At 39.8% G+C, this 26,508-nt stretch overlaps 1 protein-coding gene across 9 annotated transcripts in view; it reads left to right on the top strand.

Moving 5' to 3' along the window:
* Window positions 1-26,508, top strand: part of N6AMT1 (N-6 adenine-specific DNA methyltransferase 1) — a 319,675-nt gene that overhangs the window by 45,487 nt on the left and 247,680 nt on the right. For 7 of the 9 annotated variants that reach the window (XR_010125289.1, XR_010125288.1, XR_010125286.1 and 4 more), the window contains exon 8: window positions 17,096-17,179. The exons of the other annotated variants lie outside the window; for them this stretch is intronic. The gene's annotated coding sequence lies outside the window, so the exon portion shown is untranslated. The remainder of the gene's footprint in view (window positions 1-17,095; window positions 17,180-26,508) is intronic. 9 annotated transcript variants of the gene reach the window in all.

Here is a 26,508-nt window from a genome sequence, read left to right as displayed (position 1 = left end):
AAACAGTGACAGTTTGACTTCCTCTTTACTGATTTGAATGCCCTTTCTTTCTCTTGTCTGATGGCTCTGGTCAGGACATCCAGTACTATGTTGAAGAGGAGTGGTGAGAGTGGGCATCCTTGCCTTGTTCCTGTTCTCAGAGGGAATGCTTTCAGCTTTTACCATTCAGTATTAAGTTGGCTGTGAGTTTGTTGTAGATGGCTTTTATTACATTAAGGTATGTCCCTTGTATGCTGATTTTGTTGAGAGTTTTAACTATAAAGTGATGCTAGATGTTGAATGCTTTTTTCTGCATGTGATTTTCGTTTTTAATTCTGTTTATCTGTTGTATCACATTTATTGACTCACATATGTTAAATCATCCCTGAATCCCTGGTATGAAACCCACTTTATCATGGCAGATTATATACATATTTTTATTTATATATATATATATATATATATTTTTTTTTTTTTTTTTTGAGGTGGACTTTCGGAGATTCGCTCTTGTTGCCCAGGCTAGAGTGCAATGGCATGATCTCGGCTCACCAGAACCTCTGCCTCCCAGGTTCAAGCGATTCTTCTGCCTCAGCCTCCCGAGTAGCTGGGATTACAGGCATGTGCCAACATGCTCGGCTAATTTTGTATTTTTAATAGAGACACGGTTTCTCCATGTTGGTCAGGCTGGTCTCGAACTACCAACCTCAGGTGATCTGCCTGCCTCGGCCTCCCGAAGTGCTGGGATTTCAGGTGTGAGCCACTGTGCTTGGCCCTAGATCTTTTTTATATATTGTTGGATTCAGTTAGTTAGTATTTTATTGAGGATTTTAGCATCTGTGTTCATCAAGGATGTCGGTCTGTAGTTTTCTTTTTTTTTATTTTGAGACAGAGTCTCACTGTCGCCCAGGCTGGAGTGCAGTGGCGCTATTTCGGCTCACTGCAAGCTCCGCCTCCTGGGTTCATGCCATTCTCCTGCCTCAGCCTCCAGAGTAGCTGGGACTATAGGCACCCGCCACCACGCCTGGCTAATTTTTTGTATTTTTAGTAGAGACAGGGTTTCACCTTGTTAGCCAGGATGGTCTCAATCTCCTGACCTTGTGATCTGCCTACCTCGGCCTCCCAAAGTGCTGGGATTACAGGTGTGAACCACCGCGCCCGGCCTGTAGTTTTCTTTTTTGGTTATGTGCTTTCCTGGTTTTGGCATTAGGGTAATGCTGCCTTTATAGAACAAATTAGGGATGGTTCCTTCTTTCTTTATCTTGTGAAATAGTGTCAAAAGGATTGGTACCAATTTTTCTTTAAATATCTGGTAGAATTCTGCTGTGAATCTGTCAGGTCCTGGGCTATTTTTTTATTGGCAGTTTTAAAATTGCCATTTCAATCTCGCTGCTTGTTATTGTTTTGTTCAGGGTATCTAATTCTTCCTAATTTAAGCTAGGAGGGTTCTGTTTTTCCAGAAATGTATGCATCTATTCTAGGTTTTCTAGTTTATGTGTGTAAAGGTGTTCATAGTGGCCTTGAACGATCTTTTATATTTCAGTGATGTCAGTTGTAATATCTCCTGTTTTATTTCTTAGTGAGGTTATTTGGATTTTCTTTCTTCTTTTCTTGGTTAATCTTGCTAATGGTCTTTCAATTTTATTTATCTTTTCAAAGAGCCAGCTTTTTGTTCATTTATCTTTTGTATTTTTTTTGTTTCAATTTCCTTTAGTTCTGCTCTGATCTTGGTTATTTCCTTTCTTTGCTGGGTTTGAGTTTGGTTTCTTCTGTCTCTCTAGTTTCTTGAGATGTGACCTTAGAGTGTCAGTTTGTGCTCTTTCAGTCTTTTTGATGTAGGTGTTTAGGGATATGAACTTTCCACTCAGCACTGCCTTTGCTGTATCCCAGAGGTTTTGATAAGTGGTATCATTATTGTCATTCAGTTCAAAGAATTTTTAAATTTCCATCTTAATATCATTTTTGACCCAGTGCTCATTAAGGAGCAGGCTATTTAATTTCCGTGTATTTGCTGGCTTTGAAGATTCCTTTTGGAGTTGATTTCCAGTTTTATTCTGAGAGAGTGCTTGATATAATTTTAATTTTCTTAAATTTATTAAGGCTCATTTTATGGCCTATTATATGGTCTATCTTGGAGAAAGTTCTATGTGTTGTTGAATAGAATGTGTATTCTGCAGTTGTTGGATGAACTGTTCTGTATATATCTGTTAAGTCCATTTGTTCCAAGGTATAGTTTAAATCCATTGTTTCTTTGCTGACTTTCTGTCTTAATGACCTGTCTAGTGCTGTCAGTGAAATATTGACGTCCTCCACTATTATTGTGTTGCTGTCTATCTCATTTCTTAGGTCTATTAGTAATTGTTTTATAAATTTCGGAGCTCCAGTGTTAGGTGCATATATTTTCAGATTTATGATTGTGGTATTTAGGGTTTAGGATTGTGATATTTTCCTGTTGGACAAGGCCTTTTACCATTATATAATGTTTCTCTTTGTCTCTTTTAGCTGCTGTTACTTTAAAGTTTGTTTTGTCTGATATAAGAATATTTACACCTGCTTACTTTTGGTTTCCATTTGCATGAAATGCCTTTTATTTTAACCGCTTTAAGTTTATGTGAGTCGTTATGTGTTAGCTGAGTCCCCTGAAGGCAGCAGATGATTGGTTGGTGAGTTCTTATCCATTCTGTGGTTCTGTGTCTTTTAAGTGGAGCATTTACATCATTTACATTCAATGTTAGTATTGAAATGTGAGGTACTTTGCATTCATTGTGCTCTTTGTTGCCTGTATACTTCGCTTTTTTTTTGTTTTTTGTTTTTGCTTTTTAGCTTGTATTTTCGTTTTATAGGTCCTGTGTGATTCATGCTTTAAAAAGGTTCTGTTTTGATGTGTTTCCAGGATTTTTTTTCAAGATTTAGAGCTCCTTTTAGCAGTTCTTGCAGTGGTGGCTTGGTAATGGTGAATTCTCTCAGCATTTGTTTGTCTAAAAAAGACTATCTTTCCTTCATATATGGTGCTTAGTTTTTCTGGATACAAAATTCTTGGCTAATAATTGTTTTGTTTGAGGAGGCTGAAGATAGGGCCCCAATCCCTTCTAGCTTGTAGGGTTTCTGTTGAGAAATCTGTTAATCTGATAGGTTTTCCTTGCTAGGTTACCTAGTGCTTCTGTCTCACAGCAGTTAAGATTCTTTCCCTTGTCTTAACTTTGGATAAGCTGATGATAATGTGGCTAGGTGAAGATCTTTTTGCGATGAATTTCCCAGGTGTTCTTTGTGCTTCTTGTATTTACATGTCTATGTCTCTAGCAAGGCTGAGGAAGTTTTCCTCAATTATTCCCCAAAATATGTTTCCCAAGCTTTTAGAATTGTCTTCTTCCTCAAGAACACTGATTATTACGTTTGGTTGTTTAGCATAATCCCAGACTTCTTGGAGGCTTTGTTCATATTTTCTCATTTTTTTTCTTTGTCTTTGTTGGATTGGGTTAATTTGACGACCATGTCATTGAGCTCTCAATTTCTTTCTTCTACTTGTTCAATTCTATTGCTGAGATTTTCCACAGCATTTTGCATTTCTAAAAGTGTGTCCAAAATTTCCTGAATTTTTTATTGTTTTTCTTTAAGCCATCTGTTTCCTTGAATATTTCTCCCTTTACTTCCTGTATCATTTTTTGGATTTCCTTGAATTGCACTTCGTCTTTCTCTGGTCCCTCCCTGATTAGCTTAATAACTAACCTCCTGAATTCTTTTTCAGGTAAATCAGGGATTTCTTCTTGGTTTGGATCCATTGCTGGTGAACTAATGTGGTTTTTTGGGGGTGTTGAAGAGCCTTGTTTTGTCGTATTACCTGGGTTGGTTTTCTGGTTCCTTCTCATTTGGGTAGGCTCTGTCAAAGGGAAGGTCTAGGACTGAAGGCTATTGTTCAGTTTCTCCCACGGGTTGTTCCCTTGATGTAGTACTCTCCCCCTTTTCCTATGGATGTGACTTCCTGTGAGACGAACTGCGGTGATTGTTGTCTGTCTTCTGGGTCTAGCCACCCAGTGAGTCTACGCAGTTCTGGGCTGGTACTGGGGGTTTTCTGCACAGTGTCCTGTTATGTGAACCATCTATGGGTCTCTCAGCCATGGATACCAGTGCCTGTTCTGGTGGAGGGGGCGTGGGGTGCAATGGACTTCATGAAGGTCCTTTGCTTTGGTGGTTCAATGCTGTTTTTGTGCTGGTTGGCCTTCTGCCAGGAGGTGGCATTTTCCAGACAGCATTAGCTGTGGTAGTATGGGGAGGAACTGGTGGTGGGTGGGGCCCTAGAACTCTCAAGATTATATGCCCTTTGTCTTCTGCGACCAGGGTGGGTAGGGAAGGACCATCAGGTGGGAGCTGGGCTAGGCATGTCTGAATTCAGGCTCTCCTTGGGTGGGTCTTACTGCAGCTACTATGGGGGATGGGGGTGAGATTCCCAGGCCACTGGAGTTGTGTACCTAGGAGGATTATGGCTGCCTCTGCTGAGTCATGCAGGTTGTCTAGGAAGTAGGGGACAACCTACAGCAGTTACAGGCCTCACCCAGCTCCCATGCAAACTGAAGGGCCCGTCTCACTCCCACCATGCCCCCACCACCAGATCCCCATTCATTTCCAGGTGGAGAGCAATATGGGTTTGAAAACCTGCCTCAGTCTACCCACCTCCACGCTGCAAAAGAAAGGGGCTTGGGTCTTCCCTTGCCTTTGGAGTCTGCACGCCGGATTTGTGCCCTCCCCTGAGTTCTGGCTAGGAGGCTTCTCCCCCCATTCTAATTGTTACAGAGTTCAGCTAGAGATTTCCTTCTCCCTGTGTGGTTTTATCCCCTGCTCCTCTCCTGTTGGATCCCTGTGGTGACAGGCAGGAATGGCCTGCTAGGGGACCCGGTGAGCTCCCAGAGCCTTTCTGCCACTTCCCCTGCCCCTGAATTTCACTCAGCTCTCTAGATTGACTCAGCTTCAGGTAAAGTAAGAAAATTCTCCTGCAAACAGACCTTCAGCTTCTCCAGTGGGAGTGTGAGTTCAGGAAAGGAGGGTCTCCCTTTTCCGCTTCCAAGGTTGGGGCACTCACAGTTTTTGGGGGTCTCCCAGGTCCTGTAGGAGCTGTCTGCTTCCTTCAGAGGGTCTGTGGGTCCTCTCAGGATTGCTGGTTTGTTCTTGCAGTTGATCTGGAGCTAAAACTCACAATGCAAGCCCTTACACAGTGCTCTGTCTGGAGTTGCAATCTAGTCCTACCTCCCATCTGCCATGATTGAGCGAGTCTAGGGTTTTTATTGGGGATCTTTCACACAGGCACATGACTTGTGCCATTGAAGCTCCAGGCTCCCAGAAGCAAGCATAAACCACGTTGCACAAGTATCCAGACAAAGTGGTATAGTATGGCTCAAGAACCCATGTGAGAAAAATACTCTTAGTTCTTGGAACATTCTAACAGTTTAATTCCCAGAAGCTGGTCAAAGAGCAGTCATGAAAACAGGCCTTTCTTGGGAATGTGCAAGGTTTGAACAATTCAGCCCTGCTGAGTTAACTCTTTTCTGCACAGGTGGATATCGTTGCTGTACCCATTTTACAGATGAGGAAGCAGAGACTTAAAAAAGTTCAGTGACTCACTGCAAATGTAGTGAGAAAACGATAGAGGCAGGATTCAGTCCAACCTTGCCTGGCCTTGTCCAAACCTGAGCTTGTAACTCCAAAGTCCATACTTTTCCCTAAACATGGGCATATGTGGCCTCTTTCCATAAATTTAGAAAAACATTTTTAAGTTAAAAACCTCACAAAGTTAGAAATTTGAAAATGGTAGAGCCAAAAAAGAGGGGTAATGTAATTTATGTTTGTTTAGTTGAAAAGTAGTTTCTGTTTAGTTAAAGCACTGGCATGTACCTGGTAAGTCATTCTTGGTCTTGGACATGTTCTTAGAGTCATTGAGAAAGATCTTGAGATTATGTAACTGCCATTACTGGATTTGTCACATCCATCTGTTTATGTTTATGTCTCTGCTGTAAAATTATTAGGGCACAGTACTTCTAGGAATGAAAAGATGTGATGTCACCTGCCACTTGGCACATCTCCACATCACATCTCTGGAGCCTGTGGTTGCTTGGCCTTGTGTGGGCAAAGCTATCAGCCCATAGACAAAGCTGGCTAAAATTCTGTGTGGTTTTATTTATTTCTAATCAAGCTATAAGTGGCTTTGTTTCTTTCTGATCAGATATTCTTTTACATAGAGGAGGAGAGTAAAAGCATGGACCTAAGACAGACAATACTACCAATTGGAAAGAGCCAGAGAGAAGACTCAGGACCAAAAAGCCAGTTTTAAGTCTTGACTAATTTTATGACTTCAGGCAAGTCACTCACCTTTTCTGAGTGTTAGTTTCCTATCTATAAAATAAAAAATGCCAATGCCTACCTAAAAGGTTGTTATGAAGACCAAATGAGATAATGTGTTAAAGTAACTAGTTCAATACCTAGCACATGATAGGCACCTAAATAAGACAAAGTCTTTAGCTCAATACCTAGTGCATGGGTGTTACTCCAGAAATATTAGCTGAATCTGAATTTGAGTTCCTTCAGAGCAGGCACTCAATTCATCATTGCTGTTTGAACATACGTATCAATACACGAATGGTTATGGTTAACTTAGTAGTCTGTATGTAGGGCAACACTTGTTTGTTAAATCCTCTAGTAACGGATAAGTGAGATAAGCCAGATATTTAGAGTATGAGTATTTGTCACACAGGTTGTGAGAATGGGAGAGTTAATGGTTCTTAGGTGGAACATGATGTTTAGAGAGAGTTTTAACTCTGAATATAGGAGGAGCTAGATCAGAACAATCTTCTCAATTTATATCATAATACAAGTTCTTTGTTGCAGCACAATCTACCCTCAATTCAATGATTCATTTGTTAGTTTATACTACTGCTATTAAATTTGTGTTCAAAAGAGTTCAAGTATTTCAACATTTTTGCTTCCGGCTCTTATTACTAATTATTTACATCAATGGTAATGGAGACTCTTGGAGAGGTAGAGAGAAGAACAAGAAGACTCCAGGTAACAGAGACACTCAAGACTGCTCCTGATTGTTATTTCCTCTCTCAACCCAGCTTTGTGATTGTATCACCTTTGTCTAAAACCACATCCTGAAACATGACTGTGCCTCTTTGTACTGCCTCAAGCATGTTTGCCCTACAATGTGAGATCTTTTGTCCTTTCCAGGGAAGGATACTTAAGTCCAGTCCTGATAATAAGGCAGAGTGACTCCAGGGAAAAATGCCTGGTGTCTGGGCTCTGCTCTGTTGGGTTTATGATGAAAAACTGCAAATCAAAATGCTTTATGTACAGTAATGGTGCTTTTAAAGTCTGAGAGTGCTACATAAATATACATTCCTTGTTAAAAAAATAGTTAATTCTCTTTAGCAGTTTGCTAGTATATTAACTTTCCACCTCCTACAAATATATTTTAGTAAACAGTTATACTATATACCTTACAAAATCTGAATTAAACAGTGTTTTTTGTTTTCTGTCTTGTGTACCTATAGTAAAAATGACACAGAATACAAACAGCTATGGAACATGAGTGTGACAATACTCAGCATATAGGTATTAGGGACCCATCACTGTTTGAAAGGTGATACTGTTCTTTCTTTCTTTCTTTCTTTTTTTTTTTTGAGATAGAGTCTCGCTCTGTCACCCAGGCTGGAGTACAGTGGCATGTTCTTGGCTCCCTGCAACTTCTGCCTCCCAGGTTCGAGTGATTCTCCTGCCTCAGCCTCCTGAGTAGCTGGGATTACAGGCGCCTGCTACCACGCCCAGCTAATTTTTGTATTTTTAGTAGAGACGGGGGTTTCACCATCTTGGCCAGGCTGGTCTCGAACTGCTGACCTCAAGTGATCCACTCACCTTGGCCTCCCAAAGTGCTGAAATTATAAGCATGAGCCATAGCTCCCAGCTAATACTGTTCTTCTTTGTGAGTTTTAATCACTAAGTTTCTTCTGTTTGCTTAGCTATGACACATGGCATCCCTCCTGCCCCTACAAATTGATTTCTACTCCTTTACTGAATACCAGTGGTCCTGGGCTCATAAATCTACAAAGTGGAATCCAGAAGAAATCAGAATAAAAGACAATACATATTTTTAAAAATTTTCCACAGATGGATAGAATACTAATTTTCCATTTCCTTTCTTCCTTTCACCTTCTATTCTTTCTGCTACCCATCCTTTTTTTTTTTTTTTAAGATGGAGTCTTGCTCTGTCACTCAGGCTGGAGTACAGTGGCACGAACTCGGCTCACTGCAACTTCCTCCTCCTGGGTTCAAGCGATTCTCCTGCCCCAGCCTCCCAAGTAGCTGGGATTGCATGCGCCTGCCACCATGCCCGGCTAATTTTTTGTATTTTTAGTAGAGACAGTGTTTCACCATGTTAGCGAGAATGGTCTCGATCTCTTGACCTCGTGATCTGCCCACCTTGGTCTCCCAAAGTGCTGGGATTACAGGTGTGAGCCACGCGCCCGGTCCCCATCCATATATTTTTTTTTAAATAAACAACATTTTGAAGATATTGTAGAGTCTTCTCACACTGCTATAAAGAACTACCTGACCTGGATAATTTATGAAGAAAGAGGTTTAATTGACTCACAGTTCCGTAGGCTGTACAGGAAGCATGGCTGGAAGGTCTCAGGAAACTTACCGTCATGTCAGAAGGTGAAGGGGAAGCAAGCACGTCTCACCATGGTAGAATGAGAGAGAGAGTGGAGCAGGGGAAGTGCCACACACCTTTAAACATTTATCAGATCTCATGAGAACTTACTATCTCAAGAGCAAGGGAGAAATCTGCCCCCATGATCCAATTACCTCCCACCAGATCCCTCCCCCAACATTGGGAATTACAATTTGACATGAGATTTGAGTGGAGACACAGAGCCAAACCGTATCAAATATTTTCTGCTGTAAGTGTCTGGATGTACCATACCCAGGGTTCTCAGTTTTAGATAACATAATTGTTATCTAATTATACAGACATAAGATATACTCTCAGCCTGGAGGACTAGTCTCTGGCAAGAATTCAGGGAGACAAAATGTGGCTAAGATCTTAGTGTAGGAAGAGCCCACCCTTCTCTGACTGGGAGCAGACAGATATTCTCCCTCTTAGGCTTCCATATCGGGAGTTGGGACCTCTGCCTACCATCTTTCCAGGAATTTTCTCCAAGTGAACAGGACATGTCATGGAAGTTTGCCAAAATGAAACGTTCATTATAATGGGTATCAATGAAATTTTCACTCTGATATGAACCACATCTTTGTTTTCCAAAGTTTTAGAAACAGATAGAGAGTGTATGTTCTTGTAAACTAATTGGTCTAGGGAAAATACCTCTTTGAGAGGACATAATTAACTGTCCCTACCCAGATGTCTTAAAATCCATGGAGTTTTGTCTTAAAAAGAATTGCTGCAGCTGAGAATGGGATACTGCCTTAGTCTGTTTTGTGCAGCTGTAACAGAATACCTGAGACTGGATAATTTATAATGAACAGAAATTTATTGGTTCATAGTTCTTGAGTTGGGAAGTCCAATATTGAAGCACTGGTATCTATCAGGGACTTTCTTGCTGTGTCATCTCATGGTGAAAGGCATAGGATGTCAGAGGGGCAAAAAGAGGATGGGAGAGAGGAAAGGTGACTGACCTCATTCTTTTATAAGGAACCTACTTCCACACATTCATCTATTCATAAGTGCAGAGCCCTCATGTTCTAATTACCTCTTATTAGGACCTACCTCCCAACAAACACTGTTGCATTTAAGGTTAAGTTTCCAACATATACTTTCTGAGGGACACATTCAAACCTTAGCAGATACCAAGGGGCAACTCCCAACTAACAAGACTTGGGTAATGGTAGATGACTAAGTGCTTACTATGTAATTAGCAATTTCACTTGTTCTAAAGAAGGATTTCTCAAGAGACAGCTGCAGTCCATCTTCATCAAAATCGTTAAAAATGAAGATTGTTGAGGGTCCCTCCAGGCCTTCAGAATTAGAAATTTTGAGAGGAGCTCTTGAAGTCAGCAATTTTTATAAATCCCCAGATGAACTTTAAACCCACTAAAGTTTGAGAAACACCAGGAATGTAAAGGAATGCAGGTCTATTAAAAATCGTTAAAGCTCTTGTTAAAATCACTCGTTTTCAGCCTGTTCTCTCCCTGCTTATAATAATCACTGTATATATAGTTTTATTAAATATTGCATTTAGATTTTACAAAGAAAGATGCTATTCTAAGGCTTAATGAATTAAAAAAAATAGGTTGTTGCAGCTGAGTCGATTTCTTTACAGAGGTGGATATTTGTAAAGTGTTAGGTGGCTATTTGGGTGAAAGATCAACAAGCCCACTGGAAACTTTTGGAAGGTGAGCTGGCATGGAATTTCTGGAAGAAAGGGAACGTTTTCTGACAGTGGTTGGTCATGCAGAACTTTCAGATAATGATGGATTGGCAGTCGAAGGGCTACCTAAGCTAAGTGTCACCAAAGTGCCTTTGGTCTGTTTGACCTGCTTAGTGTCTAGTAGCTTCTTAGTTTAGAAAAAACTGAAGGCTGCTTCAATTTATTTACAAATGTGTTGTTCAGAACCGGTGCCACTATTATAAGTGTTCACCTAGTAGTTCTTAGAGCCTCATTCATATTAGAGTTACCTACATTCTCTATTTCTTGTTGGCACATGAAGCATTAAAATGAGGGCTTCAAGGTCACTTTAGAGGAGAAAAGCCCCTCAAATCAACTCCCCTCTTTCCTTAGCTTGAAATCTCTCATGATAAGCCCAACATGTGCATCTGAATCCCACTTCCTCCCTACTTACTGTGTCTTGGGGTTTTAAACCCTTGGAGTTGGGCACATCTGCACACAAATCCTGTTTCCATCACCTGTAGTCTGCAGGGTTGGATCAGGCTTTGTGGGTCTTAAGCTTATATCAGTTTTGAAATACTCTTTCAAAAATAGATAAGAAAATGTATGACCGTGCAAACATGTTTCTAAGAACCCTTTCTGGGACCTTGGAAAAGCCTATGCTAGTGGACGATCTGTAGCCTAAGCTACCAGGGGTAAGTTACCTGATACTCTACATTACATATACATATATAAGAATATAAGTATACGCACATACCTACATACATACCCCTCAGAGAACTATGGGAATTGACAGAGATGATATATACTGGCTCAGAGCAAGTTTTCAATAAATTGCAGCTATTGTGGTTAAGTCCCACAGAGATTGGTTCAAATAAAATGGTTGCAAATTATCAACTCAAATAAGGAAGTATTAAAAGCAGCATGCAATTTCTTGTAAGAACTCATCAAAGCAAAAACTAGATGCATGCAATTCTAACAGTAGAATACAAATCATCAATATAGACATTCTAATAGTTCACTACATAAGTGATTTCAGCATAGTGGTTAAGATCTTGAACATGAAGCGGACTGTCTGTGTTCACTTCCTTGACCCATCATTGACAGACCGAGGGTAAACTAGTTAATCCAACTGTGATTCATTTCCCCTTGATTTCTAAAGTGGAGAGAGCATGCTGCTTGTCACGCAGGGCTGAGGATTGAGTGGAGTAATGTGTGCAAAACACACAGTGTAGTGCCTAGCACATAGTAAGTATTCACTAAATGGTAGCTGTTGACAGTCTTAGAATCACAGTAACATTTGATGAGATTCTGATCTCTCAGAAAAGCAATAATTATTTTTTTCCCAAAAGTGACTCAAATAAGAAGCTTCTGAGAAGGAAGGGCTTAACTCTGGTATCAAAAACAGTTAGTTGCACTGAGAATAATACAAGGCTGGGGAAAATTCTCTCTCTTCTGTGCTTCTCTGAGGTTGCATATATCCTTTTATTATAAAATGTCTTAGAGGTACTGCAATTACTTGTTAATTTGTCTGCTTGTTCTATTTGATTACAAATACCTATAAAGCAGTTCCATTAGACTTCGTAGCCTTTCTGCCTAGCATGGGGTCTGGCATTGAGATGGCACATCATAACTATCTGTTGAATGAAAGATTGAATGGATGGGCAAATTCCTGTTTCTTCTGGCATTTTCTCCCAGGTTATCTGGGAGATTTTCAATCTTCTCCACTCTGCTCTGAACTCCCACTTCAGCTCTGGGAGAGTCTTCTCATTGGATCCCTCTGTTTCAGCCTACTTACTGGATGACATGGCTCATTCCAGAAGGACATAGGGTACTTGCATTTTGAAGATGCTGGTTATGCCAGATTCTCCTTGATCATGAAGACTCAGCACATTGGGACACTCAGTTCACTGCGTGAATATTTTAAGTGTGATTGAGAAGATTATTTCTACATAAGCAGCATTTTGCAGGAGTTAGTTGCTGGGAGGATGGATTAGTTCAGTGTTTGCTTTTGGATTTTGTGATGGTTTAGGTACTTTCCCTGGTGATGATCCTTGTTACTGTTAAATGTTTTTTGTTATTATTTTTATACAGTCTGTGGATAACGTTAGTGAAGAACATCTTAAACATCTCTCACGATTAGTAGGCTGTGTTCCTGTCAGTAGTGGCCCTCATGCTCCCCATTCTGGTGGAATATTAATATTTGGTTATGAAAGAGATTTGAAATAACTCTGGAATGCTGGGAATGACACTAAGGATCTTAGGTGAAATCCACATTCCCAACAGAGAGATTATTTCCCCAGATTTAAATGTCCTTTAGTGTTTTAGTCATTTTGAACTGTGTGTTCATTCCACTTAGCTTATTTTTGTGTGTGAAGGAAACCAAAAGAACATGGGAAACTGCTAATATTTACAAATGGGTTTTAGTTCCCCTACTGGTGTGTACTTATCAGGGCTCTTTAAGGCTATACTTACAATGAGATCTTAACTGTGTGTGATGATTGTCAAAAGGCAGTGAGAGAGACTTCCATCTACGGGGTGTCTGGATGGTTCTGTTTGTGCTGAACTTTTCCACTTTCATGAGTTTAGAAAAACTGCAGGCCTGAGGAATCATTTAACGTGTTTTGCCCATTTAAAGCAAATGCATTTCAGCATTTATAGACAATATTTCTGGGTGCCCTTTTATCCTCTCTTGAAGGCTATAGGTTGCAATGAGCATCCTGGCTCTCTGCCTCATTTTCCAACTGGCTCCTCCTCTTCTCATGTGTGCTTTCTTTTCTTATGGCTCGAGTCAACTGACCCAGAGATGTAGGTGGATCTAGGCTGTAGTCTCCTAAGAGCACAATTAGGGTGACCAGATGTCTTAGGACTGAGGGGTTTCTAGGCCCTGCACTTTCAGTGCTGAAGTAGGGAAATTCCTGGGAAAACTAGAATAGTTGGTCACCCAACTTTTATGGTTGTCAGGGGATCTTTAAAATTCCTAATTCAGGAACTCTAGTGACTGACCATTAAGTCTGTGCTCCTGAATGATTGCTTACGCGTTGAATTTTGCCTTGTTCCTAAGGCCAACACCACACCTTGCACCCACATTCAGTAGAAAGATCTTGGTCATACTTCTTTAAGATGGAGCTCCTGTTTTGTTTATCTGCCTAGTACTCCAGATCCTCTTAGCCTGGTCCTGCCATGTTAGCTCAGATTTGCTCAGTGCTTTGAGTCCTGCCTTTGGTCCCTATCTTGTATCTCTGCCTAATGTGGCCTGCTAGCTCCCTGGTGCCAAGACATCACCTTCACACCTATTACTTATGCTCAGCTGAAAGTCTAGGCCAGCACTCAGAGCAGTGGTTCTCAAGGCGTGATCCTGGGACCAAAAGCATCAGCATCACATGGGAATGTGTTAGAAATGCAAATTCTAGGCCCCTCTCCAGACCTACTGAATCAGGAACTCTGGAGGTGGTGCCCAGCAATTTGTGTTTTAACAAGCCCTCCAGGGGGTTGTAATACACACTCAAGTTTGAGAGCCTCTTCCTTGGGTCATGCACTGTGCCTCCCCAGCTAGACTTCAAAGCCTGAAGCCAAGTCTACCCACCTTCATGGATCTTTAGATTGTCCCACTCCCTGCCCATTGCTGGCCTGGCTGATCTTCCTAACTAACCTTAAACTCCCATTCCTACACAGATCTTCAAAGCACTGTTTATTTCCACTGCTGATAGGGATTGTCCAGGTTTGCCCAAGACGGGTTAACTGGGCACAGGACTTTCAGTAGTAAAACTGAGAACATTCTAGGCAAACTGGGAGGGATTAAAAACCCTAACTGAGCAAGCCTATTAATACATTCAGTAATGTTGCCTTATGGAGACAGAAAAATGGAGAAATAGAAGGAGGATTATTGACCCTTTAGGATATTCTCTTCTTTATAATAACAACAACAAAAAAGCCAAGAGGAAGACTGTCCATTATGGAGTGTGGATGGACTACTTATTTGAATAATTTTTAGTATTGAATAGGCTACATTTCAACTAGGACTGTTCAAAGACTATCTCTCTCTCTCTTTTTTTATTTCTGGGAAGCAACTCCAATGAAGTCAGAATTTTAGAATGAATTTGTTGTATGATCTCAGGCAAAGTACTAATCTTTTGCTTTATCTATAATTGGAATACTAATACATTTTTCTTCTAATTACATTACAGCAGATGAATTAAAGATAAATGAAATTTTGTGCTATCTGTAAAAATTGTTTCTTGGATGGGTGCTATATAAATATGTAATTTTTAAAACAATAACAAACTCAACAAACAAACAAAAATTTAAAACAAATAAAACTTTTCAAAGAGAACATGAAGTCTTTTGCAAGATATGAGAGGAAATCAAAGGTAGTATCTGACCACTTCAGATAGAAGTGATTTCTTCCTGTCGTAAATTCTGATAGAACCTAAAGTCTAGAACCATGGTTCACAGCCTTGGATGCCCATTAGAGTTACTTGTGGACTTAACAACAACAACAACAACAGCAGCAACAACAACAACAATGACTGATGCTCAGGTTCCCCCTTACCCCAGAGGGTCTGATTTAATTGGTCTGCTGTGGTACTAGGTCATTGGTGGTCCTAAATTCACCAGGTGATTCAAATGTGCAGCCAGGTTTGAGAATCCTGAGTCTAGAATAGTTCTCAAACATTACTCATAAGCATCATTTGGGAGAAGCTTATAAAAAAATGCAAATTTAGCCCCCTCCTCCAATCAACTAGATCTGGGGTGGGATTCAGGAATCTGCTTAATACACAAGCTTACCTGAGGGTTCTGATGGAGATGATTGGCAGATCAGGTAACTTTTAGAAACCTTCTAGAAACCTTCAACTGTGACTTTTTTTTTTTTTCGCAGTATGTAACACATAGTAGAGGGTTAACATATGGCAGGTACTTAACATGTGCTGAATGAAGTTTGCTGATTTATGTCCAAGAGACAATGATTTTAGCTCTTAGATTGTAGGGTGCTAGGTCCTAGGATTTGTGGGCTACTTTTTAACTTATCTATGGTCTCAGTTAAGTCTGATACGGACAAGGTAATATAAGAGCTCAGTATACATCTCTATAGTGCTCAGATCCTTACCCAGTTGGAAAATGCCCCAACAGTAGGAAGATAACCCCACATTGCGGATTAGGTTGTAACCCAGCTTTGTGTTTCAGTGTCTGAGATGGTTCAGTGGAAACAGAGATCCCATGTAAACTTTAAACAAACAAACAAAAAAAGCACCAGCCAAAAGAAATTAGCAGAGCATACTGTGATATCCAAATCTATGTTTTTATACAATGATTTTTCTTTCTCTTAGAACCTAATTTTTAGGCTTGGATTCAGCAAACAATGATCTATTGAGTTTTCGAAGTGTTATCATGGACTCGGAGATGAAAATCCCCAGAGCACTTTGAGCTTTCCTGTTGAAAAATCACAACAGAAAAGCAAAGCCTTGGATATAAAATTGTCAAAAGCCTTTGGATATAAAATTGTCAACTTGGCAGTTTAACAAGGCCCACCCTGTTTGCAGCAAAAGGCCAAATGTCCAAGACAAGCAAAGGCCTATAGCAATCACTTAACAGAATTAACCCTGCTGCCCTGTTCACATTACACTGCATTTGTCAAGCTTGATAGCCATCTCTCTTCCTGGAGGAACCAACTTTTTTTTAAGTTGACTTTTGTTTTCTGAGCCATGCCAACATTCCAGCTACATGAGAGAGCCTGAACAGATTTAAACCCCAAATTCAAAAATGCAAAGTACTATTTGTACTACAAACATATTACAGTTGTTAGCAAGTAGTACACAAACACATTAGAAGGGGTGAATGGAAATTGAATGGACATTAATATCTGGGATTAGCCATCAGGTGGAATGCTACATTTCAGAAGGTCCATCTGAATTGTAATGGGCTTCCCAAAAGTTTATATATCAAGTCATTATGGCACAGAGCTTTGTTGATGCTAATTACAGCAGCTCAGCTAGATAATTAAATATAACCTTCAGTAATAATTGGGGAAAGGAATGGCTCCAGCTGGAGTTCCTCAGCTTTTTCATAGCAAAGCTAGTCTAGCAATCTAACAATTACGAGGGCTCAGGGATATATATATGTGTGTGTGTGTATATATATATATATATGCATTGTAGCCACTTTTATGGTGTGGCTCATTTAAGGAAATAAACTAGGAAATTCCTTACATATTTTATTCCACACATGTTTTATAAATTTTTTGTTGCAATTGGTCTCCTACGATATCTTTTTAGAACATGAGCCAAGAAATTCAGCATTTTTAAAGCAAATTACTATTTCATATGATGTGTGATTTAAATTGTGGGTATCTTAATATTGTAATAGGACTTGGGCCACAATTGCCAAATGATTAAAATAGTCGAACCTTATATTCTGCTCAATTTGGAATGATATCATTAGGTAAATTTGTAACTGCTAAGGAAATGAAAAAATACTTTATTTTCTTTGTCCCAGATGGTATATAAGATACCTCCCTGAGTGCTTCTAAACCGATTGGCTCCACTACAAGTCAAAAAGGAAAATGACTCTTCAGAGTGTGGCTAAACTAGTGATTGGAATTCTGTAGCAGAATAAAATGTCCATAAAAGGGAAGCAGAGAATGTAATATTCTACATGATAGAGTATCTCTCTTCTTCGCAGTTGTTTGTCCATATTGCCTCATTCAATTATACTAATATTTGTGTTTATCTCAGTTTGTGGTCCTCCAGGAGGTATTACTGAAGTAAACTTCCAGTATCCAGATCCAAAGAGGTGGACAGTGAAAATAACCGGAACTAGTAAGTGTTGCCACCAACAAATGGAGAAAGGGCAAGGTCTTGAAATACCTTCTGATGTGTAAAAAAACCTTCTAAATTATACTTTAATTTGAGTATATTTGATTATGTTACATTTTTCTTTGAAGATTGAGCCACCAGTATATTCTAGCAGCAAACAGATGTCAGAATTGTTGTTTTTATTATTAGTGGTTGGGGGAGGGACACTGGAAATTCTTGGGAAGAGTATTCTTGGGTTTTGTGAGACTGGAAATTTGGCAGAAGTCTACTGATTTTTTCAGATAAACATTTTAGCCTCTTTTCTTTGGTACTCTGCCATTGAACTTTCATTTAGATTGTTAAGGTAAAGGGGTACGGTGGAAAAGTGATACGAGTTTATAGACACAATCATTGTTATTCCTCCTTCCAAATTCCTCAAACTAGGGAAGAGAAACTAGAATTTACTAAGTATCTATTAAAAGTCAGTTTCTTTCACATAGGTCAACTCATTTAAATATTTCCAGATGATTACTCAGTTTTGCTATTTTCTCCACTTTTACAGATAAAGGAATAGAGGCTCAGAGAGGTTAAGAATCCCTCAGTGGGGCAGCAGAGATTCAGACTGAGGTTGCCGATTCTGGAGCCCACACCCTCTCCCTCTGTAGTGCAGTGTAATCAGTGCTAGACAATGGAATAGGTTTTGGAAGGTGTCAGTGAACCAAACGGAGGGGGCCGGGGTGGGGTGATGGTGGGTGGAGTGGAAAGTTGGCAGGAAAAATCTTCAAAGAAAACTGAACAACGGAATAAGTCCAAAGTCAGACAAAAACTGCATTTCAGGCATTTATTGTTTATGGTTTACTATCTTTATTAAGAGTCACAGAATTATAAATATAAGAAATGAAAACATTTGATTTATGGAAAAGTAAGAAGAGGAAAGGAATACACTGATAGGTAGGGGAGAATGCTCAGACAACTGGGATACCTTTGGAATTTAGTCCTTGATGTACATGTTGAGAAACCACTTTACTTGTGTATTTCACATAGGAGGTAAAACAAAAACATATGATTGCTTCAGATTCCCTGCATTTCAGCTTCCCCACATTTTTATAAGACAAAGAAAACCCCCTATGGAAGACATTCAAAAAATAAGAGCCAGAAATATAGTAACCCAAAAGTTACACACTTTTTGTATGGGTGAAGGGAAAGCTTGGAAAGGTTTGCAAAAAAATCAACTCACAAAAATTTAGATTAATAAAAGAAAAGGCACACAGATTTATTACTATTATGTGCATGAAGGGAATCTCAGAGTGATTGTCCAATATTCCAATGGGATACAGGTGTTTATATACTCTACTTCTTAGGGGAAATGGAGATGGGGAAGTGTGGATAATTTTAGGAGGATAGTAAATGATTTTTAGGGGAAATCAGTGGGCTTGAAGAATATACAGTGGTCTCTTGGGCCCACAGAACAGTCAAGGGTTTGTGACAAAAGTCTGTCGAGGTCTGTTGACAGACTTTAGTCTTCCTTTTCGCAATATGGGTTCAGTTAATGAAAACTCAGGGAAGGGACCGGAGGTCATTGTTTTCTTCTTTGGTAGGTCCAGACTTTAGGCAGATGAGGGAACTTCAGCTTGTGTTTGGGAGAGGCAGAGGATTGAGAGGCAAGAGGTAGGGGAGGAAAACAATTCCTCTCTTTATGGGTCTGTCTGGTCTTTATGCAGATAGGGAAAAAGTCTGTTGATCTAAAATCTGTTGATCTCTAAAGGCCTTTAGTTCAAAATACTCATTATACCAGGGAGCCATATTTTGGGGTCAAGTTCCCTGAACTCCTTCACTTTAAAGCATTTGTACATCATGATGAAATCTGGAGATTTTCTTGTACATTTAACTTTTTATGAAAAAGATATAAATTGTTAACCCATGAATTCTTATCACTTAATAAACTGACAGCCAGAATGATATTTCTGAGGCATTTTTACAATAAGAACTCATTGGTTAAAAAGTTATGTACCTTAAGTGAGATAAAGCTACTAAGTAAAGGACCTGGGAAGACTTGGTAAAGAAATCGTTAGAAAATAAAGGTGGAGCCAGGCGCAGTGGCTCACGCCTGTAATCCCAGCACTTTGGGAGGCCGAGGCGGGTGGATCACGAGGTCAAAAGATCGAGACCATCCTGGCCACATGGTGAAATTCCATCTCTACTAAAAATACAAAAAATTAGCCAGGCATGGTGGTGCCCACGCCTGTAGTCCCAGCTACTCGGGAGGCTGAGGCAGGAGAATCACTTGAACCTGGGAGGCAGAGGTTGCAGTGAGCCGAGATCGCGCCACTGCACACTCCAGCCTGGCGACAGGTTAAGACTCTGTCTAAAAAAAAGAAAAAAAAAAAAGAAAAAGGTGGAAAGCTGAAGGAACTCTTTGGTAAATCCTCCACTAACTAGAAAATTCAATAAGCCAAAAGATTACCCAAATATTCTCATATATTTGAGTTAATCAAATTTTTTGGTTATATAACTTTTACCTATGCTTAAACAAAAAAAAGTTAAAACACTTCCTATACAAAGCATATAAAAATATGTATAAGCATATGAATGGCATAAATTTAAATGACCAGGGCCTTTTTTTTTTTTTTTTTTTGAGCTAATAAACTGCATGGTTGCTGTGTAGTTTAGATGGCACATTTTGACTCAGCAAAATGAAAGACTTTATGTATCCTTACATCATGGGTATCCAACAATACCCATCTAGTTTTACTTGAGGCTTTTCTATACCCTATTATTTGTTGGCTTTTCCTTGAGCAACTACCAGAGCTTCGAGAATTTCCAGCTTCTTTAAGTATTCACTAACTGAGGGTAACGAAAACATTAATGACTGATTATAGATAACCCACAGTTCTTAGGCTTGGAAATGGTAAAGACAGGACATGTGAGGAAGAACATTGAAAACAAAACAGCAAATATAGGTCTTAGGTCAACATACCAAAAAGCAACTTTTACATTAGCCAGAACATTCCTCTGTAATTATGTTACTTCTGGAACTAAGAAATGAATCCTAGTTTCTTTCTTTCTGGTCCACTTTTTTGTAGGAATGATCCGACATGATTTGGGGAGGCCATGAAAACCACAGTTCTTTGCCTCAATGTGGTAGCAATTAATGGTGAAGCTAGGCTGATGCTGAAAGAGCTTATTATTGAGCCCCATGGACTGTGATGCAGTCCCTGTGAGGCTTCAGGGAAACTGCAGTGGGGTCCAACTGTGGCAAGCCCATCAGGCCAACTCCTCCCTGCAACTTTCTCAGAGTATGGATTGGCTGAAAATTCCTAAGGAGAGGGTGGGCAAAGAAGGGGAAGGAGAGAAAAACACAAGGTGCTTTGGAGGTGAGGAGGGTCTCAGGCTCTGTCTAGACATTGCTCTATATTCCTGTCTGTATTAGTCAGGGTTCTCTAGAGGGACAGAACTAATAGAATATATATATACACATATATATATATGAGTTTATTAATGAGTGTTAACTTACGCAATCATAAGGTGAGGTCCCACAATAAGCCATCTGCAAGCTGAGGAGCAAGGAAGCCAGTCCAAGTCCCAAAACCTTAAAAGTAGGGAAGCCAACAGTGCAGCCTTCAGTCTGTGGTCAAAGGTCCAAGAGTCTCAAAGCAGAAAAACTTGGAGTTCGATGTTTGAGGGTAAGAAGCATCCAGCGAGGGAGAAAGATGGAGACCAGAAGACTGAGCAAGTCTAGTCCTTTCATGTTCTTCTGCCTGCTTTTTATTCTGGCCACATGGCTGCTGATTAGATTGTGCCCACCCAGATTGAGGGTGGATCTCCCTTTCCCAAGTCTACTGACTCAAATGTTAATCTCCTTTGGCAACACCCTCACAGACACACCTAGGAACAATATTTTGCATCCTTCAATCCCGTTAAGTTGACACTCAGTATTAACCATCACACTGTCCTTATGTGCAGGTGGTTGGTCACCAAGGGAGGGTTGACTTATTTATCTACACGGCAATTTTACAAGATTTTATTAATTCCACTTTAACAATGGACACACCAGAGCTCTGAGATAGTAACTGTCATGAGTAAGGACATACAGCTAGTGAATGGGAAGCTGGGACCTGAGCCCCATCTGTTTTTGATTACTGCACTGTCTCCCAACACTAATGGCCAAGGGATAGAAGGCGCAATTGAGAAGGGTCAGTGTTCCCTGCTACTTTTATAGACGTTTTCTTCACTCCATCAGACATTTATTAGCAGTTACATGGTATAATTACTACTCTCAAGGAAATCCTTCATTTCTCTTTCTTAGTGACTTTCAAAGTATATATATTTCTCAAAAATGAATACTTAAGCTTACGTTTTTCAGTTGAAGTCTAGAATTAGTAAACAGGATCCCCAAATAAGAGAATAGTGATCCCATTTTTGTCCTCTTTGCCCAACCCTACACCTGTCATGGAGAGATCACTCGTGATTTTGTTTATAAAAGGTAATTAAATAAAAATAATATATCAATAACTTTTGAAATAGCTACTTTTTAAATTTGTTTTCTACAGTTTATTGTATTCCATATCTTCCTCTTCATTATACGTTATCTTTAATTTTTTTGGAATACATCCTTCAGAAACTATTTCAGAAAGGGTAAACAAATAAGCTTTCTGGGTCCTTGCATATCTGAAAATGTCTTTGTGTTTGAAATTGGGCTGGAAATGGGATTCTAGGTTCAATGTGAATTTTTCTTGAGAATTTTGAATATAATATTCCAACATTTCTTAGCACCCAGTGTTGCTGTTGTGATTACAGACAGTAATCTAATTTTCATTCATTAGTTTATAATTGCTGCCCTACCCCCTGCCCAACTGGAAGTGTTTAGCGTTTTCTTTTTCACTGGATTTTGAAGTTTCACGTGGATGTGTTTTACTGTGCTTCTTTTATTCACTCTGCATGATATGTGATGGTCCATTTGAATGAAAACATTCACGTGTTTCTTCAGCTCTGAGGAAATTTCTTCAGTGACTTCTAAGTTATCATCTCATGTCTTCTATTTTCTCTACTTTCACTCTGGAGCACTTACCAGGCAGCTGCTGAAGCTCCTGGATGCACCCTTCATGCCTTCTAGCTCTTCCTTCGTACTTTCTACTTCACTTTTCTTTGCACAGCATTTTAGGAGAATTTCTTAGCTTGATCTCCCAGCTCACTAATTTATTCTTCAGCTGTATCTCTTCTCTTAGGTAAATTTTAATTTTTTTAAGAGACAGGGCTCACTCTGACTGTTAGGCTGTAGTGCAGTGGTGTGCTTATATTTCAGTGCGGGCTCCAACTCCTGTGCTCAAGCGATCCTCCTGCCTCAGCCTCCCAAGCAGCTGGGACTACAAGTGTATGCCACCATGCCTGGGTAATTTTTCATTTTCATTTTTATTTTTTGTAGAGACAGTGTCTTGCTTTGCGGCCCAGGCTGCTCTTGAATTTCTGGCTTCAAATGATCTTCCAACCTCAGCCTTTCAAAGTTCTGGGATTACAGGCATGAGCCACTGTGCCCAGCTGGATAATTTAAAAAAAATTATTATTTTTTATTTCCCTAGGATATAGATCCTGACACAAATTAATTTTAACACTCACATTCTAAATTTCCAAACTATTTAGTTTGTTTTTCCTGGTAGTAATATTCTTGTGACTTCTTTCTGAGAATATCGCTATTGTATTAGTTTGCTAGGAACAAAGTATCACAGGCTGGGTGGCTGAAATAACAGAAATTTATTTTCTCACAGTTCAGAAGGCTGGAAGCCCAAGATCAAGGTGCCAGCGCAGTTAATTTCCTCTGAGGCCTCTCTTCTTGGCTTCAGATGCCATGTCTTGCTGCCTCTTCACTTAATCTTTCCTCTGGGTGTGTACATGTCTGGTGTCTCCGTGTGCCCTCATCTTCATTCAGATTGTGTTACAGCCCACACTGACAGCCTCATTTTACCTTACTTAACCTCTTTAAAGGCCCAATTTCAAAATACAATCACATTTTTGAGGTACTAGGGGTTACAGCTTCAATATATAAATTCAGGGGGACATAATAATGCAGTCCATAACAACTATATGTATGATTTACTGTAAAGACCTTCCTCCCTCAATTCTTCTATGAATTCTGTTTTCTCAGATGTTAGTTATTTAGTTGGTTGGATTTGGTGCCATTTTTTGATGCTGTTGCTGTTACTCAAATATTTGGTAATTTTCATTTTTGTTTTGCTCATCTTTGTCTTTGTCACCTGCTTAAAGATGCTGACTGTGATAACTGTAGCTCTCCTTCAGTGAATGTGTTGGAGGCATGGAATGTCCTGTTGGTGAAAGGTGCTATGTAAGGTGGCACCCTGTTCCTCCTTGGGTCAGTTTTTACCTGGACACCACTGTGTTTTGGGGGCCATGGAGCTGATATTGGTGCTTTACTCCAATTGCCATTTTTTCCTGGCAGCTATTTAGTAGGATGTGGGAGAGACTAACCAAACCAGCTTAGCATCTTCAAGGCTGCTTTTAGACCCTTCCCTTTTTTTTCTTTCTTTTTTTCAATTATTATTATCCTTTAAGTTTTAGGGTACATGTGCACAACGTGCAGGTTTGTTACATATATATACATGTGCCATGTTGGTGTGCTGCACCCATTAACTCGTCATTTAGCATTAGGTATCTCTCCTAATGCTATCCCTCCCGCCTCCCCCCACCCCACAACAGTCCCCGGTGTGTGATGTTCCTCTTCCTGTGTCCATGTGTTCTCATTGTTCAGTTCCCACCTAGGAGTGAGAACATGCGGTGTTTGGTTTTTTGTCCTTGTGATAGTTTGCTGAGAATGATGGTTTCCAGCTTCATCCATGTCCCTACAAAGGACGTGAACTCATCATTTTTTATGGCTGCATAGTATTCCATGGTGTATATGTGCCACATTTTCTTAATCCAGTCTATCATTGTTGGACATTTAGGTTGGTTCCAAGTCTTTGCTATTGTGAATAGTGCCTCAATAAACATACATGTGCATATGTCTTTATAGCAGCATGATTTATAATCCTTTGGGTATATACCCAGTAATGGGATTGCTGGGTCAAATGGAATTTCTAGTTCTAGATCCCTGAGGAATCGCCACACCGACTTCCACAATGGTTGAACTAGTTTATAGTCCCACCAACAGTGTAAAAGTGTTCCTATTTCTCCACATCCTCTCCAGCACCTGTTGTTTCCTGACTTTTTAATGATTGCCATTCTAACTGGTGTGAGATGGTATCTCATTGTGGTTTTGATTTGCATTTCTCTGATGGCCAGTGATGATGAACATTTTTTCATGTTTTTTGGCTGCATAAATGTCTTCTTTTGAGAAGTGTCTGTTCATATCCTTCACCCACTTTTTGATGGGGTTATTTGTTTTTTTCTTGTAAATTTGTTTGAGTTCATTGTAGATTCTGAATATTAGCCCTTTTTCAGATGAGTAGGTTGCAAAAATTTTCTCCCATTCTGTAGGTTGCCTGTTCACTCTGATGGTAGTTTCTTTTGCTGTACAGAAGCTCTTGAGTTTAATTAGATCCCATTTGTCAATTTTGGCTTCTGTTGCTATTGCTTTTGGTGTTTTGGACATGAAATCCTTGCCCATGCCTGTGTCCTGAATGGTATCACCTAGGTTTTCTTCTAGGGTTTTTATGGTTTTAGGTCTTACATTCAAGTGCTTTTTTTTGAGATGGAGTTTTGCCCTGTCGCCCAGGCTAGAGTGCAGTGGCATGATCTCGGCTCACTGCAACCTCTGCCTCCCAGGTTCAAGATACTCTCCTGCCTCAGCCTCTCAAGTACCTGGGACTATAGGCATGCACCACCATGCCCAGCTGATTTTTTGTATTTTTATTAGAGATAGGGTTTCACCATGTTGGCCAGGATGGTCTCAATCTCCTGACCTCGTGATCTGCTCACCTCAGCCACCCAAAGTGCTGTGATTACAAGTGTGAGCCACCGCGCCCAGCCCATGTTTAAGTCTTTAATCTATCTTGAGTTAATTTTTGTTTAAGGTGTAAGGAAGGGGTCCAGTTTCAGTTTTCTGTATATGGCTAGCCAGTTTTCCCAACACCATTTATTAAATAGGGAATCCTTTCCCCATTGCTTGTTTTTGTCAGGTTTGTTAAAGATCAGATAATTGTAGATGTGTGGCGTTATTTCTGAGGCCTGTGTTCTGTTCCATTGGTCTGTAAATCAGTTTTGGTACCAGTACCTGCTGTTTTGGTTACTGTAGCCTTGTAGTATAGTTTGAAGTCAGGTAATGTGATGCCTCCAGCTTTGTTCTTTTGCTTACGATTGTCTTGGCTATATGGGCTCTGTTTTGGTTCCATATGAAATGAAAAGTAGTTTTTTTCTTATTCTGTGTAGAAAGTCAGTGGTAATTTGATGGGGATAGCATTGAATGTATAAATTACTTCAGGCAGTATGGCCATTTTCACGATATTGATTCTTCCTATCCGTGAACATGGAATGTTTTTCCATTTGTTTGTGTCCTCTCTTATTTCCTTGAGCATTGGTTCACATCCCTTGTAAGTTGTATTCCTAGGTATTTTATTCTCTTTGTAGCAATTGTGAATGGGAATTCACTTCATGATTTTACTCTCTGTTTGACTATTATTGGTGTATAGGAATGCTTGTGATTTTTGCACATTGATTTTGTATCCTGAGACTTTGCTGAAATTGCTTATCAGCTTAAGGAGATTTGGGGCTGAGACAATAGGATTTTCTAAATATACAGTCATGTCATCTGCAAAGAGAGACAATTTGACCTCCTCCGTTCCTATTTGAATACACTTTATTTCTTCCTCTTGCCTGATTGCCCTGGCTGGAACTTCCAATACCATGTTGAATAGGAGTGGTGAGAGAGGGCATCCTTGTCTTGTGCCGGTTTTCAAAAAGAGAGAAGAATCAAACAGACACAATAAAAAATGATAAAGGGGATATCACCACTGATCCCACAGAAACACAAACTACCATCAGAGAGTACTATAAACACCTCTATGCAAATAAACTAGAAAATCTGGAAGAAATGGATAAATTTCTGGACACATACTCCCTCCCAAGACTAAACCAGGAAGAAATCTAATCCCTAAATAGACCAATTTAGGTCTGAAACTGAGGCAGTAATTAATTAGCCTACCAACTAAGAAAAGCTCAGGACCAGACAGATTCACAGCCGAATTCTACCAGAGGTACAAAGAGGAGCTGGTACCATTCCTTCTGAAACTATTTCAAACAATAGAAAAAGAGGGACTCCTCCCTAACTCATTTTATGAGGCCAGCATCATCCTGATACCAAAACCTGGCAGAGACACAACCAAAACAAAATTTTCAGGCCAATATCC

This window comes from Pongo pygmaeus, chromosome 22 (genome assembly GCF_028885625.2).
Source record: "Pongo pygmaeus isolate AG05252 chromosome 22, NHGRI_mPonPyg2-v2.0_pri, whole genome shotgun sequence".
Classification (NCBI taxonomy): Eukaryota; Metazoa; Chordata; class Mammalia; order Primates; family Hominidae; genus Pongo; species Pongo pygmaeus.
Note: the sequence above shows the minus strand (reverse complement) of the source record. Positions and strands in the feature narration are given on the sequence as shown.